At 36.7% G+C, this 19,391-nt stretch overlaps 1 protein-coding gene across 3 annotated transcripts in view; it reads right to left on the bottom strand.

The window, feature by feature from the left end:
- SPAG16 (sperm associated antigen 16) overlaps positions 1 to 19,391 on the bottom strand; it is an 886,848-nt gene that overhangs the window by 350,089 nt on the left and 517,368 nt on the right. The gene's annotated exons all lie outside the window — the stretch shown is intronic.

Genomic DNA, 19,391 nt, shown 5'->3' with positions numbered 1-19,391 from the left:
TGAAGCATAAAGTTATTTTATAAATACCAAGAATTTTACAAAAGTATTGTTAAGAGGAAAATTGTTTAAAACTTTATCTCTAACAAATCTATAGGATTAGTACCATAAATCAAATTTGGCTTACATTCAATTTGTAGAATCTTAGCAAATCATCTTTATATTGTCTCATTTATTCGTTAAGAAATTATTGCATAAAAATTGTCACATTTAATAAAGGAACATCTTAAGAAAATGTCATAATCAAAATATCAAGAGAAATTTTTTGTATCATTATCTTTGTTTTTTCAAGTCTCTGTTGCAAATTACAATCACCTAAGTCCATTAAAGAAATTACCAACATCAAGTCTGCAGCCTCAGATATTTTAATTCAGTTGATCTGGAGTGGAACCTGGATATTAGTGTGTTAACATCTCCCCAGGTAATGCAATTTGCCTTTTAGGCTGAGAATCTAAATTACTAATCTTCAAAATGCTTTTTTCGAAACTAATAGTACCAGCATCACTTGATAATGTGTTCAAAATCAAACAGCAAGGTCACTACATTGGAAGCCAGGAGAATGGATTCCAGTAGTGACGTTGACAAGAACTGGTGTGAAAACTACAGTAAATTGCTCACTTCAGTGGCAAATTCCCTTCTTGTGGGAATGAAATTATTTCATTTGATGCACTTAAAAATTCAGCTCTGCTGCAACATTTCAAGATTTATTGATCAAGGTTGTGAATGTAAAACAGAAGGGGAGAGGTCAACTGAAGTACAGAGCCTAAGAAGTATAAGGAACAATATTTATTAAATTGTGGCCTTTCTGGTGAAATCAAGAAGTAAAATTTTTATGTATGCAAATGAGTATGTGAGTCCCGAAGCAATACCACTCTTTACATATTAAGGTTAAGTCAAGAAATAAAATCTACATCATGGAAATAAAACGAGTACATTCAATCATTCAAGATATTTTGCTGGTTTCTTTATACCAGTATTTGAGATAGAAAATATTGATTATTAAAGTTACAATGTGATAATATATACAATGGACTAGCATTAAACCATGGGCCATGTAATCTGCTTATCGTTGCAAATGAGGCCTAAATTGGAACATCCGGTTTCTTTTCACACTGTCTATTGCTGTCTCATAACTGCTGCGGCAGAGTCGTGATAGCTAAAACAGACAGTTTTAATGAAAGATTTTGTAAACCATGTTAAAGGCTTAAGTATTTGAAAATTTTCACATATGCCTGGATGTTACTTATTATAATTTATGGTGGGACTGTTAATCCATATAGAAAAAAACTTCTTATAGAAAATTATTTTATGTAGAAATTCATTCTGCTAATAACTCCAAAACATACAAGACATTTTCTTGGTAAATTTATTTTCTAAAGCATACTATTGCTAAATAATACATCTCCATGGAACACCTTAAGGTTCCATGGAGTTAGAGGAAAGCACAGAGAGCTGGAAATTATAAAATAATTATATCCCTATTAAAATATTAACATAGTAAATTGTATGAAATTTGGCAAAACATAATTAAAGCCATTGAGAAAAATTAATGTTTTCTCATTCCAAGAAATATAACTCCCCATAAAATCTTAAATTAAGACAAATTTTTAAATTAAGTATGCTATTTTATAAACTTGGAAATAGAGTAATAAAAGAAATGAACATAAACCCATACTTCCTCTCATTTTTAAAAAATCCCCATGTCCTCACTTTCTGAAAGTTTAGTGTTAATTTTAGAGTATAAAATTCATATGTATTTTGACCTGCAATCACAAACCCCATCCTCCTAGTAGTTACTTAAACTCTACGTAAGTTAATCTTTAGCACTGGTACATTTAAACAGTTTCATAATTACACAGAATTTCCACAGCTATTTTAACTGTGTGTTCTCAAATATTTTTAGAGAAATGTTTCATTGTCATATACTGGTGAAGTCTGAAGCCAACTTAATCTCTTCTCCATCCCAAGCCCCCCTCCCCATCCAATCTCCTTTGTGGGATCCAAGAATTCTTACATTTCCTTTAACTCATTGAATTTCTGAATTTTTAGCATATCATGTCAAGATAGCAATATCCAAATACTACTTTTGACTTTTGTTTTTCTAGGAAGTTTTCTTTCCATGTATCTTTGTTGCTGCTTCCCGCCCCCCAACCTCCATTTATTTTGTCTAGGGGCATTGACTATATTCTACACATGATCTTAGCCAAAAGGCCGAGAAGCGATACACTAACTATTCTATAGCGTCTCATTTATTGAGTAACATTTTCTCTATCAGCCTTATATTCTTTTAAATTTTTCATACCAGTTTTTTATGACATTTAATTATGTTTATTCTATTTGTAGGTAAGGAAGAGAAATGAAAATCAAGAGTTTTCCGTCTATTTCTATTTCTATTTCACATATTTCCTAATATTACTCAGTCTGTTCTCATTTGAATCTACTATCTTATAAAACCATAATTAAATGATCTAGCATTTGATGTTTTATAGCAAATGAAAGTATGAATTTCTGTAATTTCATTTCAAAAATATTTTACTTTTCTTAATTTTTGATATTTTTACTTGATTTTTATGTAATATTCCTCACAGAAATTTGGTTTATATTCACCTTTCATATTATGCAAATCTTTAGAATTTTTTGAACTACATGTAATGATACTATTCATATGTGATTTAAGGGTGAATATATGATAGTTGTAGAAACCACACCTGTATTTGTTATGAGCCAAAACTTTGATCAGAGAAGCACACAGGGCAATATCTTAAATCACAGAAATACTGTATTGTTATCCATTTCAGTGAATACACATACACACATGAAACAAAACACATGTGTAATTGTGCAAAACTATTGTTTTATCTCTTTTGCTTTCCAAAGGCATTCTTTACATAGCTACTGGCAAGTTTTTCTTTTGTTTAATTAAAAAGCAATTTAAAAAGAAAGGGAACATAAAGAAAAATTTAGAATCTGCAAAATATGTAATGGGAACAGCAATAGAAAGAAAATAAAAAAATAAAGGTAATTGGGGAAAAATGATGCTTTCTGGCTTGCATCAGCAAAACATTAAGGTATGATTAATATTTCTAACCCTGTTTAATCTGTTACTGAAACACAGTTCCACACTTCCACTAATGCAAGCACTATTATACGTAAACAATTCATTAGCAGAGGCTTTGTAAAAAGCTGCAATTATTGAGTAGAAGAAACCTGATCAAGATTTTTATCTTTTTTTCCTCAACTGGGATATTTCAACCAGTGGAGAACTGTGCTCCCACCTTAAAAACGTATGTACACAATTTTCCATTAATTAGACTAAAATTTAATTTGCATACTTGAGTAGGATTTCAAGTCAAATGTAGTAAGATGAGTTTAGCTATATTATCCAGGATTTGTAATCTAGTTCTCTAAGTAACATGTATATTATGTATACTACTGGCACAATATTCGCAATTCGCAATTTGTAATTTGTATTCAGGCTTTGTCTAGTGTCATTAAAGCCCAATTCAATTACCTAGGAGTATATTCATTTATGTTTATGGGATAGAGGGAGCAATTCTTCCATGATATATTATAGTGTGCACAGTTTCCCACACAGAATGGAAAAGCTAGGTCTTCGCATAGCTTAAGGGGCGAAAGAACTGCTCAAGAAGGGAGGGGATCTGTTCAGGAGTTTCTGGCTTAACGTATGAGGCAGCTCAGGCAGAGAGGCTGCAGGAGAAAGCTTGTGCGAGATGAATTAGCTGCCAGGCAAGGAAGGCCCATTCAAAATTCTCTGCAAGGTGAAAATGGACTAAAGTGATGGAGCATGACAGCACTGCAAGGGATGAAAATGATTTGTATATTTCCATCAAAAACATAAACACTGGAGCCTGATGCAATTTTCTCTGTTCCTGTCTTGATGTTTTCATAGCATTTTGTAGTTCACAAAAATATAGCTCCTCTTTATTTTTAAAACGTACCACCTGTTTTTACCTTTATTTTTCTTTGTTGCATTCATTCTCACTCCTTCTTCCTTGATTCAATATTATAGAAACTGCAGGATGAATGTCTATCTAGTTTCAAATGTCTACTCTTTCAGTTCATATACTTCATATATTTCACTGAAAATATATCATACTATCTTTGAGGATATCATTGTGACACATGCATTCCCTTGATAACGGGCATCACATTTTAGGGCTTTCACTTCCATTCATCTGTTGATCTTCAACTACAAATATTGAGTACGAATGTGTGCCTTTTCAACTCCGGACCCATGTGAATATGCAGGTAAAGAAAATGAAACTCATGGGATGATGCAACACTTACAGAAAAGCAGCAATTATGTTTCAGTCTTTGGTGAGCCTGGGATTCAGTTGAACATAGAGTGGAATGAGTGATATTTAAATAAAATCTGCAGAATTAAAATCTGACACTTCTTCTAACGTTCACCACAATGGTTGAGTACGTAGAAACCACATGACTGAATGTGATCATAAGTAGCTCATAGCTCCTAGAAAAAAAGACACTCCACACCAAAATTCCACTTTCAACAATGGCTTTAACATAGCCAAGATCTTTAGAATAAGAGCAATATGTGAATAAACCAAATGTTAATAATACAGACTCAGAGTACACTTAAGTTCTCATCCAGCCCTATTAAAACAGTGAGTTGAAATATTTCTGCAACACATGTGGATACAGGATGGTGTTCAAAGGACAGAGGATTGCACAGTGGTAACAGTGGGAAAAAGCAAAAATGCAGCAATAAGCTGGAAAACAGAAAGTACAGAATAAAATGAAGATCAAATGCAAAACAGCAACAAGGAAAATGAATAAAGTCCAAAGCAAATAACTTTATACTTTATTCATTTTCAAAAGTTTTATCTATTTGAAATGCAGAGATACAGAGAGAGAGAGAATGAGAGAGGAGAGAGAAAAAGGTCTTCTGTCTGTTCTCTCAAGTGGCCGTTGTGCCTACGGGTGTCCAGGCCAAAGCCAGAAACTGGGACTCTCTCCTACGTCTCCCGGGTTCAGGGACCCAGGTTCAGGGACCTACGTCCCGGTTCAGGGACCCAGGTTCTTGGGACCCTCTCTGTTGCATTCTCACGAGAATGAGCAGGAAGCCAGGTGGTGAGTAGAGCAGCTGGGACACAAATTGGTGCTCACGTGAGATGTGAATGCTGCAGTTTATCCACTATACCACAACATCAGCCCCAGAAAATAATCTGTAACATAATTTCTACATCTCAGATTACATTTTGAAATTTTATTAGCACTGTTTATTTCTAAGTGATTTACATGTTTGCTTACAATGAACGGTCGACGCCTCATTTGCAGTTTCATATTTGCATCTTCACCTGCTGGCCAAAATTTATTTGTAATGACAAAGATGTTCTTTCAAATCAAAAGCTGGTTAACTTCCTCTGAGTCCTCATTTCAAGATGGTCTCATCCTCGATTTATTAAACCAGAATTTCAAATTATTTCAGCTACTTCCCTGCTTCCGAACTGAAAGACTTAAACAAGCACTAACAATTTCCAGGGTTTCAGGGCTACATCCCCAGAGTGACCCAGAAAGCCCCTGCCAGGTAAAAGGTTAAACTTATATATTCCTCTGAAGGTTTTAAAATTTAGTTTTTTGCATTAAAGTCATTGGTCCATTTGGATTTAAAAAAAAAGGTACCAAAATAATTTGCCATTCATTCTTTGTTCTAGTCAAAATCCAATAGGCCCTGACCATACATTCTGACAGTAGGTGCAAAGGGCTGACATTTGTGAATTATACTTGAATCCCTTTCAGAAGGCTACATAGCTGCTCCAACCCATACATCCCTTTCTCAAAACACCTGAAAGCCATCCCTTCAAAATGTAATCTGTAATCATCAAAATGGCTAATGAGCCTGCCTCCCAGGCTCCACTGGAGGACAGAATCCTAACTGCCCCCAACAGTTTTATTTTAAATGTGAGGGGAAGTGGTGGAATCTGGTAAGGCAAGGCAAGATGGAAAGGGATTTCATGCACTAATTCAGCTCCCGGTACTTGCAATGACTGGAGTTGAAACTGTAAGCAGAAAACGGAATCTACATCCCCCACATGGGTGGTATGGGCCCAGTTACCTGAACCACTGCTACTGTCTCCCAGGGCTTTAACTCACAGGAAGGCAGAATCAGGAAACTGGGCCAGGACTCAAACCCAGGTGTTCTGATGTGGAACACAGACTTCTTCATCACTAGGTTATATGCTTAGTCCGTGACGTCAAATACTTTTAATCATTATTTATGTTGTCTTCTCACTGTGTGGCACAATAGCAACTAAAAATGTTGATTCATTAGTATCTGATGAAATTGCATTCTGTAGGCCATAATATAAACATTTTAGATAGTGTAGGTGACTTATGATGAAGAACCAATAATCTATATCTCCCAGTTCCTTGGGACTGTCGGGTCCATGAGCCCAGGGTGGTAGGTGGGGTCTCTGTCAGGCAGTCTTGGGTACCAATGGCACCAGGGGCAACTCACTAGTCATCTGGTAGCACGTTTATGGGGACTTGGTGTGTGGGCTTGCACTGGGTCAAGCGGATGGCACAGGTAGAGGTCTGTGGGGGCCTGGGTCTCATACGCAGCATTGGTGATCTGACCGTGACATGTCAGAACTGGTCCACCTCAATGGAAAAGCCGTTGGATGGCAGACCCAGATGCACCTGGAGGATATGGCAGCCCATTGTGTCAACTCTACTACACTAATGGATGTTGAGACAGAAGGTGAAACATGATTTCTGTCTATGTGGATATTTCTGGAAGACACTGGCATTTGATTGGGTGGACTGAGCACAAATCGCACACACAAAGTGCAGAACGAACAAATTTGTTGTCTGCTTCCACTGGGACATTGATTTTCTTCTGTCCTTGGACTTTTAATCTATTCTCAAAAATCTGAATCTAGACTTAGGCCTACATAATTGGCTCCCTGAATTCTTGGGCTTTCAGTTTGGACTGAAATCACATCACCAACCTTCTTGGGCCTCTGGCACGTAGATAAAAAGTCTTAGGTTCTCTTAATCTGCAAAATCACATGCTCCAATCCTGCCTAATAAACCTCCTATCGATATAATTGATTCTCTTCTTTCAAGAATTCTGCCTAATACATAGTTTGCCAGGATTTATTTACTATCCACATTTGCAGTATTTAACTACTCATATTAAACTCCCATTTATGATATAATCAAGTAATTTCCATTTTTTAAATTGAGCTCACTTGGTCCTCCTTATTTCTCTTGCCTAAATGCATTTCCTGTCATCTGTGCCATCTAGGTATGCACTATACACAGTATGGGCTAAGCTGTTTTAATACATGGTTTTCTGTGAAGATTATCATAAAGGGCAGTGAAAACTCGAAGTCAAATGTTACACTGCTAAGCTGATTTGCTTAGCCACTTCTGCTTTAGGGACTTTGTCTTATGATGTGTAACCAGTAAAGCCCATTCTTCATGGGCTTGAATCTCAGACCTGAATAAAAAAATGAAAGTTCATAGCTTCAATCTTATGGTGCTATTTTATAATCTGTCATTAGATCATTTTTGTAAAGAACTTCAGCTTCTAAAAACTCCATGGTTTTTAACAATTTGATGTTTTTTATATATATAAAATCTATGGAGAGTTGTTTTGAAGTGTATCTTTCTAAAAAACTTTATACATAAAATAAATTAGCATTAAGATAATTGTGATTAATGTCATTGTAATTTGACAGAGATGTAAACTTTAATACTTTAAAAGTACATGGAAAAATCTTTTTTAAACTTTTACATACAAGTATTTTAATATCATATGCTCACAAGTAGCCACACTAATGTATTCAGATATTATGGCTGAATATCATAGTAATTTGGCATAGGAAAGTTGGAAGCCAACCAGGAACAGCATAGATTTAGAGAAAGCATGTCTGCAACGAAGGGGGAGAAATTCCTTTGATGATCTAACGACGAAATTATCAAAGATCAAATATTTCAAACCCACTATTCCATTACTACAATGACTGTCATTCAAAGCTCAGTATCCTCGACTACAAAAGGGTAGAAACCTCAATGGGTCCTCAGCACCCTTGTCCCTGCCACCAATCCATTGATGAGCTGACTAGAAGTGATACATACTCAACGGGGACTCTAGATTTATTTGTAACAGCCTTTGGCTTAACAATAGTCTATACATAGCCAGCCCCAAGTGATGTATTCAATAAATAGCTATTTTTCATGAACTAAAAATCTCCACAATTTTTTTTTCTTTTTTCCAAGTATTTATTATTATTTTATTCTTATGATGCAGTTTCTGAGGCTCTGGAATTTCTCTTATCCCCATCCCCAAATCCACTCCCCCCACACCTGATTTCCCCTATATTACTATAGGAGTATAGTTCTTAATAAACAGTAATAAGCCCATCAGTACAGGCATGAACAAAGAGTCCAGCATCCTATTGTCAACATATAGTTTACAGTTTCATTGAGAGTTTATCTTTTTTCTGGAGGTGGAGACGCACACTGCATTGTATCCTCACATCTGAATCTAACCATCTCTATTACACATTTACTACACACATCCTTAAATGAAAAGCCACAAAAAATCAACAAAAGTTAAAAATATAGAATTTAGAGTATCATGAACTTAAATAACTTGCTACTGAATCACTAATGTGTCACTGAAGAAATGCAAAAGAAAATCAAGAAGCTTATTGAAGAAAATGTTACAGTATGATCTATAAGGCAGTGAAAATGAGAAAAACTTGAGTGAAGAAATGAAAATAAAAACAAAAACATCAAAATCCATGAGATATAGTTTCTGCTGATCATTGTTGGTGGGATGTGTCTCCTGCAGGCAACAAATACATGGATTTTGTTTAAAAATTTTGTTTTAACATAAAGAAAACAGATTGCATGTTTTGATGGGTTTAAGCTATTTACATTCAGGGTAAATATGGGTAGTGGTAATAGATTTCGTCCTGTCATTTTAGCAATACATTGTTCATTATTTGATTTACTTTCCTATTGTTATTTTTACTGGGATGTTCTTCACATTTGTCTGGGTTTAGGTGGGTGCTATTCCTTTTCTCTGTGAAGAGAACATCTTTAAATATCATTTGTAAGGCAGGTTTGGAAGAGGCATATGCTTTTAGCTTTTCCTTACTGTGGAAGAATTTTATTTCACTTTCTAAAACAAAGAATAGCTTGCTGGGCACATTATTTTTGGTCAACACTTTTTTCCTTTTATAATCAGGAATATGTCTCTCCATTCTCTTCTAGCCTGTAAAGATTCCTGTGAGAGATCAGCTGTGAGTTTAATTTCCATTCCTCTATATGTTAATTGATTTTTTTCTCACATGCATGTTTAAGAATCTTTTCCTTATGTTCAACTGCAGAGAGCTTGATTATCATGTGTTGTAGTAACCTCACTGAGTCCCTCCTGCATGTTATTTTCAAATTCTTTCTCCATATTGGGGAAATATTCCTTTAGTATTTCATTAAATGCATTTTTAAACTCAGCTTCTTTTTATGTGCCTTCTAAGCTCCCATAAGTTTTATGTTGGCCTTTTAATAGTGCCTTTTAATTCTTGAATTGTTTTCTTAGCTTGACTAAGTTCCTCTTTAGGTTTTTGGTTGTTTCACCATTATGACAAGAAATATCTTTCAATTCTGCAATTATTTCTTTTGCCTCATTCATTTTATTACAGAGACATTCCACTGAGCTTTAAATATGCTCCATTGTATCCTTCATTTCTGATGATTTTATTTTTGTTTCAGTGTTGCTATTTCCTGTAATGACATACTCCTTAAATTTATTGAACTCCTGTATGTGCTTCTAGCTGTCCATAGAAGCTTTATAATAATTGTTTTGAATTCTGTAACCCCCACTTTCTCAATGTATTCCTCCTTTAACTCTGAGGTTGGCAAAGTGTTTTGCTCCTTTACAGTAAAGTCTTCAGTAATACTCATTGTGCCTCTGCCTCTTCTTTTGTTTTTGGTCATTGTACTTGTGGTTATCAGATTCTTCTCCTCAGAGCAGGTTACTAAGCTGTGTCACCCACAGGTCCACAGTTAGATTTTACTGATTGTGGTTGGTACCCAATTCTTTGTTTGTAGTTATTTGTGTCACTTTCTCCAGCAAATTTCAGGTCTATAATCTTTTATTAGGCTTCTGCCATGGTCTCTGTAGCCCAGCTCCTGGCTCAGCACTTCACCTCCTGTAATCCTATGCTGTGGCTACAGCACTGTTTGTACAACTTTTCTTCCAACTTCTGATTTGAGCTATTCCCAGGATTAGGTTTCCTAAATAACCGGATTGATGGTGGTGTGTGCCTTGCAAGAACCTGCTGGACATTAGGCCTCAGGGCCCCACGGACCTATTTTGAACTGTAGGATGCCAAAGTTAGTATTAATTTCCTGTGGGACCAGTGCAATGCACTGAACTGGAACTGAGTTCTCTCCCAGCTCAGCCCACGCATAGCTCACTGTTGTCATTCCACTCTCAAAGCCTTTGCCACACTGTACAAAATGGTGCCTGATGTGCAACTCGTGGAGTTCTGGATCTATTGGCTGTTATGTGTGAGAGCTACTCAGACTATTTTGGGTGGAACCTATTGGATGCCATGACAGTGCAATGCTCTGAATCAGAAATGAGTTCACTCCCAGCTTATTGCATGTACAGTACTGTCCACAGCTTTTTTAAAGATTTATTTTTATTACAAAGTCAGATATACAGAGAGGAGGAGAGACAGAAAGGAAGATCTTCCGTCCGATGATTCACTCCACAAGTGAGCCGCAATGGGCCGGTGTGCGCCGATCCGAAGCCAGGAGCCAGGAACCTCTTCCAGGTCTTCTAGGTCTCCCACGCGGGTGCAGGGTCCCAAATCCTTGGGTCATCCTGGACTGCTTTCCCAGGCCACAAGCAGGGAGCTGGATGGGAAGTGCAGCTGCCAGGATTAGAACCAGCGCCCATATGGGATCCTGGGGCGCCCATATGGGATCCCAGCACGATTAAGGCGAGGACTTTAGCCGCTAGACCACGCCGCTGGGCCCTGTTCACAGCTTTTGTATTCCTACACAAAATGATGCCACATTCGGTCTGGGATGTGAAATTCACCCTGTTTCTGCACAGCTTGTTTGGGGTATACTACTGTCTCTGCCCTGGTCAAATCAAACAGATCAGCAGGACAGGCAGTTCTTTGCCTGGGTTCACCCCCTCAGTTCCTTGTAAACTCCGCTTTGCACCTGACTGATGGTGGCATTCCAGCAGCTCAGATTGCAACTTGCTTTTGCCACTGGAGTATCCGGTCACTGCAACACCACACCATTGTCTACACTGCTTTCCCATGTCCGTTAGTGTCCAGGCGCCCCTCTGCTCTTGGCCTGTCTTCTCCTATTTCCTGGGATGTGCCTGCTCTGTTTTACCCTGGCTAATGATTCTCCATCTGTTTAAGCATGTTCTAATGCTATTCTGCCATCTTGATTGACCAAACTGTCACAATTCTTAGAGACAGTGCTATGTGGTAATATTTAATTTCAATTCAGCACTTTTTCCATTGGACTTAATTTAAAACCCTATATAGATTATTTTAAATAACTGAGATTCATGTTTGTTTTAATCAGGCTACCTGGGAAAGATTATGTGGTATAGAAAAAAGGGTAAAGTCATTAATTCCTTGTGTAGAGCTATAGAAAATATCAGTATTTTAGCTTTTACGTTCTTACCTAACAGTATAATCAGTTAAACTTCTGAGTATAATTTACAGAGAAATGAAAACTCCATAAGGATGTTGAATTGATCAATTCCTTCTTATCCTTCTTAAAGGTATCAATCTTAGGTTTCCATCTTTGATTGTGCTGCTTTAAAATTCTGGTAGAAGCCAGCATTTTAAATACTTAAATGAGAATACAGACATTTATGAAGAAAATGTGAGAAGATACTTTAAACTTTATTTTTGCCTCAACAAGTCAAGTGTATCACATTTCTCTTGACCTTACTTCTCCTGTTGTTACAGCCATGGTTTGTTAAAAATTATTTTAGGGGGCCAGATATATGGCTCTACTGGTTAGTCCTGCACTTCCAAGCACCAGAATCTTGCAAGGGTGCTGGTTTGTGTCTTGGCTGCTCTGCTTTCCATCAATCTCCTTCTTATGGCCTGGGAAAGCGGTGGAGAATGGTCTCAAATTTTCTGGACCCTGTACTAATTTGGAGACCTGAAAGAAGCTCCTGGCTTCCTGGTTTCAGATGGGCTCAGCTCTGGCTGTTGCAGCCATATGGGGAGTGAACCAGTGGATAGAACTGTTTTTACATCTGCTTCTCTGTAAATCTGTCTTTGGCAAAGAAATGACTTTATACAAAATGGTAAAGTTGGAAGCTTCTCGATGCTTAATTCCCTAATGTTTCCCTCTTGGTAGACCTAATGCTTATGAGCTGCTAAAAGTCTATGATAATAATTCACTGGGTCATTCAATTCTAAGGGCAAATGTAGATTATGTCACAGAACATGACATGACAATGACCGAGGTAGAGCTTCTAGGTATATTTGTGAGGAAGGAAGTTTCAAGTGTAAGTTAGCCTGACTTCTAGGAAACAAAGAAATGCAGTATTTTTTTAAGTACCAGAGTTGCAGAAAAGATCACCATGGTGAGTATATCATGTAAGCAAAAGTAATTCCACCTATGCTATCCATGGCAAGGGGGAAAAAGGCACTCAGAAAGATGTAACAGGGCCTTTTTCTGCAAGCTTGTAAGCCCTGCTGTGGTTCTCACAGCTTTGGATCCTATCTATCTTGCCCTTAACTTCATATTAGGCTTCTTTAGGCTCCTCCAAGGAATTACCCCTGATGATAGTCCAGACTGCTCACCAATTCCCCAAGGGTTTTCACTGTTGTTTTATTACACATCGACACTTGGTTGATCTTAATTAGGTCAGGCTTTGCTGAGCAACAAGCACATTTAATTAATTGATCTATCAAGATGAAATGTGTGAAGGATGCCCACTAAAGTCTTCTTTTACACCAGCTCACCCTTCATTCCTCTTGGGATCATTCCACCACAGAAAATTTTTAATAATTGCCTTTTAAATACTGTAATAAATAATGTGCATAAATATGATCCTAAATCCCTTTATTCGTTCCAAAAGAAATCATATTTGTAGGAATCTTAGTGTATGTATATATGTATGTGTAGATAGATAGATAGATAAAATACATAATTAAAGTACTAAACTGCTAGAAAAATACCCAGAGTCATGCAGGACTTTTGATAACTCTTAAAATCATATGATTAGGGGAATTCTCAGTGTTTGGATTTGTTATTGACTAAGGAAAAGTTTTTGCTACATTGATACGTTTCAGTTAAGTGTCTTTGTACATTTCCTGAATGCCATAGCAACAATATGAAGAACACAATTCGGAGAGGAGGATATTTAAGCAAAGTCATCAAGAATTTTTCAGCAAATGATTATGATTCCAGTGAGTGGAAACGGAAGTTTTGATTATGATAATACCATTTTATTGTTGCTGCTGGATTTTAAACAAAATAAAGAAAACAACCTAATTCCTCTGCAATACCTGTAGAAGTAGTAAGACAACTTATATAGAATCTCATATTTTTCTGCAATTAATAAGCTAATGAAATAGGTCATTCTGTTAACCAGAACATGGCATGACATGATCAATTTTAAAGAATATTTTAAGAGACCGCTTTCTTATCTCCACTTCATTTACTCAGTAGTTCTTTCCTATTATATTGAAAATGAAGTATTCTATTTTCTTTGTAGTTCATTTACTAGTCTATTAAAATATGTCACCTGGTGCTTGTTTGTCTCTTATCAATTTAAGAATTATGTCAGGGCACATGGCAACCACAATGGCTGCTCACACCTCCTTTCTGTGAAATCATACCTGTGCCTGGTGCACCCATTACTGCTTTGAAGAGAAAACTACTTCTATAAAAAATACATGAAACCAAGTCTTAAAAAATGCACATGCGTGCACACACACATGCACACACTTCTTTTTATTTGCAATATTATACCACATTCGCTTAGCTTCTACTTGCTACTTTGAAAGGCTTGCAGGATTTTACAGATTATTCTTAATATATCTATTACCTTGGTCATATAGTTCAAATGCCACAACCTAAAGGGAGACATACACCTAATGACATATATATACCTCACCTGCCCTGCACTTTTAAAATTTACTTCTTTGAATGACTTACAGGAAGAATGAGAAACACACATACACACACACGCACAAGGGTGGGCAGGGAGGAACTTTCATCCACTTGTTTAATCCCCAGATGGTTGCCGTGGCCAGGGCTGAGAACAACAAAGCCAGGTGCCTCATCCAAGTCTCTCACATGGGTGGCCATCTTCACTCGAGCCATCTTCCTTTGCTTTCCCCAACACCTTGGCAGAGAGTTGAATTGGAACTGGAGCAAGTGAGAAACAAACCAGTGCCCATTCGGGATGCTAGTGTTGCAGGCAGCAGCTTTATCCACTATTCCACAATCCCAGCTTCCTGCTCTGTGATTTATTTTTTAAATATGTCATGAGTGTTGTGTTTAAACTAGGGATAGAACTTCGTAGCAAGGACTTACACAGAAAAATAGAAAAGTGTCCAGTTAAGACAGAAGTATTAAAATGCCAGTTTGTTTTATGAGGCTATAAATATACCCTATCATGTCTTCAAATTTTATAACTTCTATTTGTTGGTAGTGTCACATATGTCATGTCCATTAACTCACATCAAGAACTTAAAACTAACAGAATGTTTATAAAGAAACATGTCTTACTGGGCCCGGCGTGGTAGCCAGGTGGCTAAAGTCCTCATCTTGCATAACTGGGATCCCCTATGAGTGCCGGTTCGTGTCCCCACAGCCCTGCACCCCATACAGCTCCCTGCTTGTGGCCTGGAAAAGCAGCTGAGGACAGCCCAAAGCCCTGGGACCCTATTCCCACATGGGAGACCCAGAAGAAGCTCTTTGTTCCTGTCTTGGGTCAGCTCAGCTCCAGCCGTTGCGGCTACTTGGGGAGTGAATCAGCAGAAGATCTTCCTCTCTGTCTCTCCTCCTCTCTGTATATCTGATTTTCCAACAAAAGAAATTTTAAAACATCTTAAGAAAAAGAAACATGCCTATTTTCAATTATATTTTTTTAAAGATTTATTTTTTTTACAAAGTCAGATATACAGAGAGGAGGAGAGACAGAGAGGAAGATCTTCTGTCTGATGATTCACTCCCCAAGTGAGCCGCAATGGCCAGTGCGCGCCAATCCGATGCCAGGAACCAGGAACCTCTTCCAGGTCTCCCACGCGGGTGCAGTGTCCCAGTGCCCTGGGCCGTCCTCAACTGCTTTCCCAGGCCACAAGCAGGGAGCTGGATGGGAAGTGGAACTACCGGGATTAGAACCGGCGCCCATATGGGATCCCGGCGCGATTAAGACGAGGACTTTAGCCGCTAGGCCACTGTGCCAGGCCCTCAATTATATTTTAACTTTGAATTTAATATTGAACAAAACCTGGATTTTATGTTAAGACATTAATTTCCTATTAATCACTTCTTTCTTTATAAAAAACTATGTAGACATTTAAGAGTTATTTTAAATATTGGTCATCCACTGCTTTTTTGAGCTGAAACTAGAACTGACCCTAATATGCCTGTGGATTCCAGAGAAGAATTAGGGTTGAATGGGCAGTTGAATTACAATTACGTGTTGAGAGAGTTAATTCTGAAAATCTATCTTTTTCTTAAGAACACTCATGATGTGCAAATCATTTAAACATGTTTAAGTGGCGAATTAGCAGCAGTGCTATTAAAATGACTTAAGCCATTCAACTAAATAATATTCATATGGTGGTGTTTTTGTATAGGGTGACTGGGCAATTGATCTTTATGCTTCCTGGTTGAAAGAGTGGACTTGCAAAGACTGCCTTGAATTAGGCAATCATTGCCTTACCAATTGCACAAATAAATGCACCTTGTATATATATATATATATATATATATATATATATTCTGTCTTTGGGTTGTTCAGCATCCGTTACCCGCAGTGTGTTGTTCTCCAAAAGCCATCTCTTCGCTTCACGCTGAGCATACTCTTGTTTAAACGAAGCAGCGAAGCAGCTCCAACTCTGCTTGCTTCCTTCCAGGCAACATGAGCTGCACGTGTTTGCGTCCGTCACTCCTGAGCTCACTGTGCTGCTGTTTGTTTTGCTTGAAGTATTTTGTTCGTCTTTTGAGGATGACCTCCTTCCTTCAGATAGTTACACAATTGTTTTCTCGTTCAGGGGCCATCCATTTTCATTACATGACTGGTCAGCAGAAATGCGATTTGATAAGGATGACTTATATGGCCATTAGGCATTGTTTTATAAGACTAACTTTCATATGATGTTTTCATCATTTGGATATAGCACCATTTAGACATAATGGAAATACTACTGGATCCACACAAGTACATCAATTATCCCCCTACAAATCCTCAGAGTGATGTAATTAGCACTTTTGTTCAGCTAAATGATGTATTATGAAATGTTTGTTCCTTTTAGTATTTCCTGTTTAATTTCTTCATACTGTGATTGCTAGTTTTATGAGATTTAATGGTCCCTTGGAAAAACAAGTATTTAGAAATCCATATACTATATTGAAATGAAATATATAATAATTTTTAATGATTAAATGGTGCAATAATAATATAAAAAGAAACAAAGTAAGTACTTTATAACAAAGTATTCTATTTTTTAAATGCTCAGGCTCAATTATATTTCATTAGGAGACACAATGATGGATTTAGATTCATTCCTACATCAAAAATCATGGTTGTTACAGCCATGAATGCAAATTTTTCCAACATGCCATTCATGAAACTCAAATGTTTCCATCGCCAATGTAGTGATTTTTTCTAATAGTGAACAACTCTTGCTAAAGTTCTAATATAAACTGAGTAAAAGATTCCCTTGGTTCACATAGTAGTTGCATACTGAAAAACCATAATGGAAGGAAATGTTTTAAAGAATGTATTTACATGTAGTTGGATTCTAAGCTAAAACTAACATTTTAAAAAGAAATGTAAATACTTAAAGAATCAATTCAATTCCATATTCAATTCCATGAATATGCATGGGAGGCAAACTTGGAAGTCATGTGGGACACAAAAGTCAGTTATATTGTAACAGCAAAATATTTGACTTCCCTGGCACCACCTCAGCCCATAAAAGCTGTGGCCCAAATCCCTGAAACAGGAAAAAAAAAGTCTCTATACACTCAAAATATTCCCTTGAGCGTAATAAACCTCTTGCTTCATGATCTTAGTATCTCTGCAATTTATTCTTACTCTTCAATGAGCTGTCTGGCCAAGAATTTGAAAGATCCCACATTTTGAAGGTTCCAAGGAAAGGTCATTTTGTCTCAGTTATTGCTCTCCTTGCAAATCAATCCAAACTACCACACGGGGCAGTTGTGGGGTGGCTCCCCACTGTCCCAGCTCAAGCAGTTGGAGCATCAGGAGGCTGCAGCACAGCGATGTGGTCAAAAGAGAAGATCTGGAGGACCAGAATGTGGGAAAAATATGAAGGTCAAGAAAAAGAGATGGAATATGAAGAAGCAAAGCCATGTGGCAGTGGGATCTGGTGGATTCTGACAAATAACAATCCAGGATGATCCCTGACCAGTCATTCAAGGTACTGCTTTTCTGGTTCCATCATTCACACTTAAAGTCACTCAAGTGACTTCAAATCCTATTTGTTTGAAAAATTCTGTATATAGCATCTTTTTGAATGGCTTCTAAGAGAAATTATAAATGGAAAGAATGCAAATAATTTATCTTATACCATGATCTCCTTCTTTATAATGCAGTTTTAATACTAAGGGATATTTATCACCTGCATTCAGCAGCAACATATGCAAATGCATTCACAAAACATTCTTCCATATATATTTTCATATAATCTGCCCATAAGAGCAATATACATTTGTAATTCCTCTTTGTTCAAAGGAAGATATGAAGACATAAAAGTTTAAAACAGAAAGTTACTGAGTTTAGATACAACACCTTTCTGGGATTGTTAAAGACACAAATCCTAAAATACCTAAGGAATAATGTGGTAACCATGAAAAATCAGTGAAAAGACTATAAAAACTAATTATTAATCCAAAATCCAAAAAAATTATTTTTTGGAATAAATTGATGCTATATAAAATAATGCCTCTTAATAACACTGTACTTACTACAGTTTCATGAAGACATTCTGCTATTTATAAAACTTGGGGCAATCACATATTTCCTAAGTTTATATGTAAAAAAGATAAATAGAAATTTCTAGAAATAATTTGAAAATTACAAAATTGGCATCAGTAGTTTCTTATATTTGCATTCCAAGGGTACAAGTTTAGTTATTGCCATAAGAAAATGTGTCTTCTTCAAGCAATATCTTACTCAGATATAGTGGTCCAGATGAGACTGTAGTTGGGTATGTCTACAGACATTGAGGTATCAAAGTAAATATTACTACATGGGACACACGCATATAATGGATGAGTCTAGAGCTTCAGAACCAAGAGCTCATGATAAACTGTCAGCTGATCACACAAATTTAGTTGTAATGCAACTGGCATGTTTTATTGCTTCTTGCAAACTGGGCAAGGTCTTCTGTACAGTGGATTGTAGGGTTATGGTGCAGAAAATGTCACTGGGTGAACGCAGATTAGAAAAATCTCTTGCAAATTCTTTGGCAGAAGGGCAGAAACAATCTCAGTGTTTTGTAGGCCTAAGCTATAAATGCAGTGTCCTTCAAAAAGGCAGGAACTAAGTGTGGAATCAGTCTTACTCTCCTGGCATCTCATCTCATTATAAGATCCAGCTCATTCTTGTTATGCCTAATCACTTGTAGAAAAACTTCTTTGCATCACATCATTCCACAACTAGAAAATATTTAGGGGCATCAGTAATTTCCAAACTCACAGCTGTGAAAATTTGATCTGTTTCAGTGAATGCAAGAATAGGACCTCACATTTTACACAATTTTCAAAAGTTCCTATAAAATTGTTACTGAGACTGTGAGAGGAACTAAATGAAATTGGTATTTAAATTTGGGGAGAACTTATGTTTTACCGTATTGGATCTTCCAAAGCATGAACATTCTGTCTATCACTTACTAAAGCCATTTTGGATTTTTCTCTTTAGTATTTTGCCATTTTTAACAAATGTATCCCATGAATATCCACTGAAAGATTTTTACTTCTATTTTTGAAACTATTTGTAGTGCTATTTTAAAAAAATTTGTTTCAGTTGTGCATTGCCAATATGTAGAATAAGTTTTTTGTATATTGAGCTTGCATACCATAACCTTGCTATCTACCATCCCACATTTTTTACTATGTTGAGTTTTCATTTTGCTCAG

Source organism: Ochotona princeps, chromosome 5 (assembly GCF_030435755.1).
Source record: "Ochotona princeps isolate mOchPri1 chromosome 5, mOchPri1.hap1, whole genome shotgun sequence".
Taxonomy (NCBI): domain Eukaryota; kingdom Metazoa; phylum Chordata; class Mammalia; order Lagomorpha; family Ochotonidae; genus Ochotona; species Ochotona princeps.
This window is presented reverse-complemented; position numbering and strand designations above follow the sequence as displayed.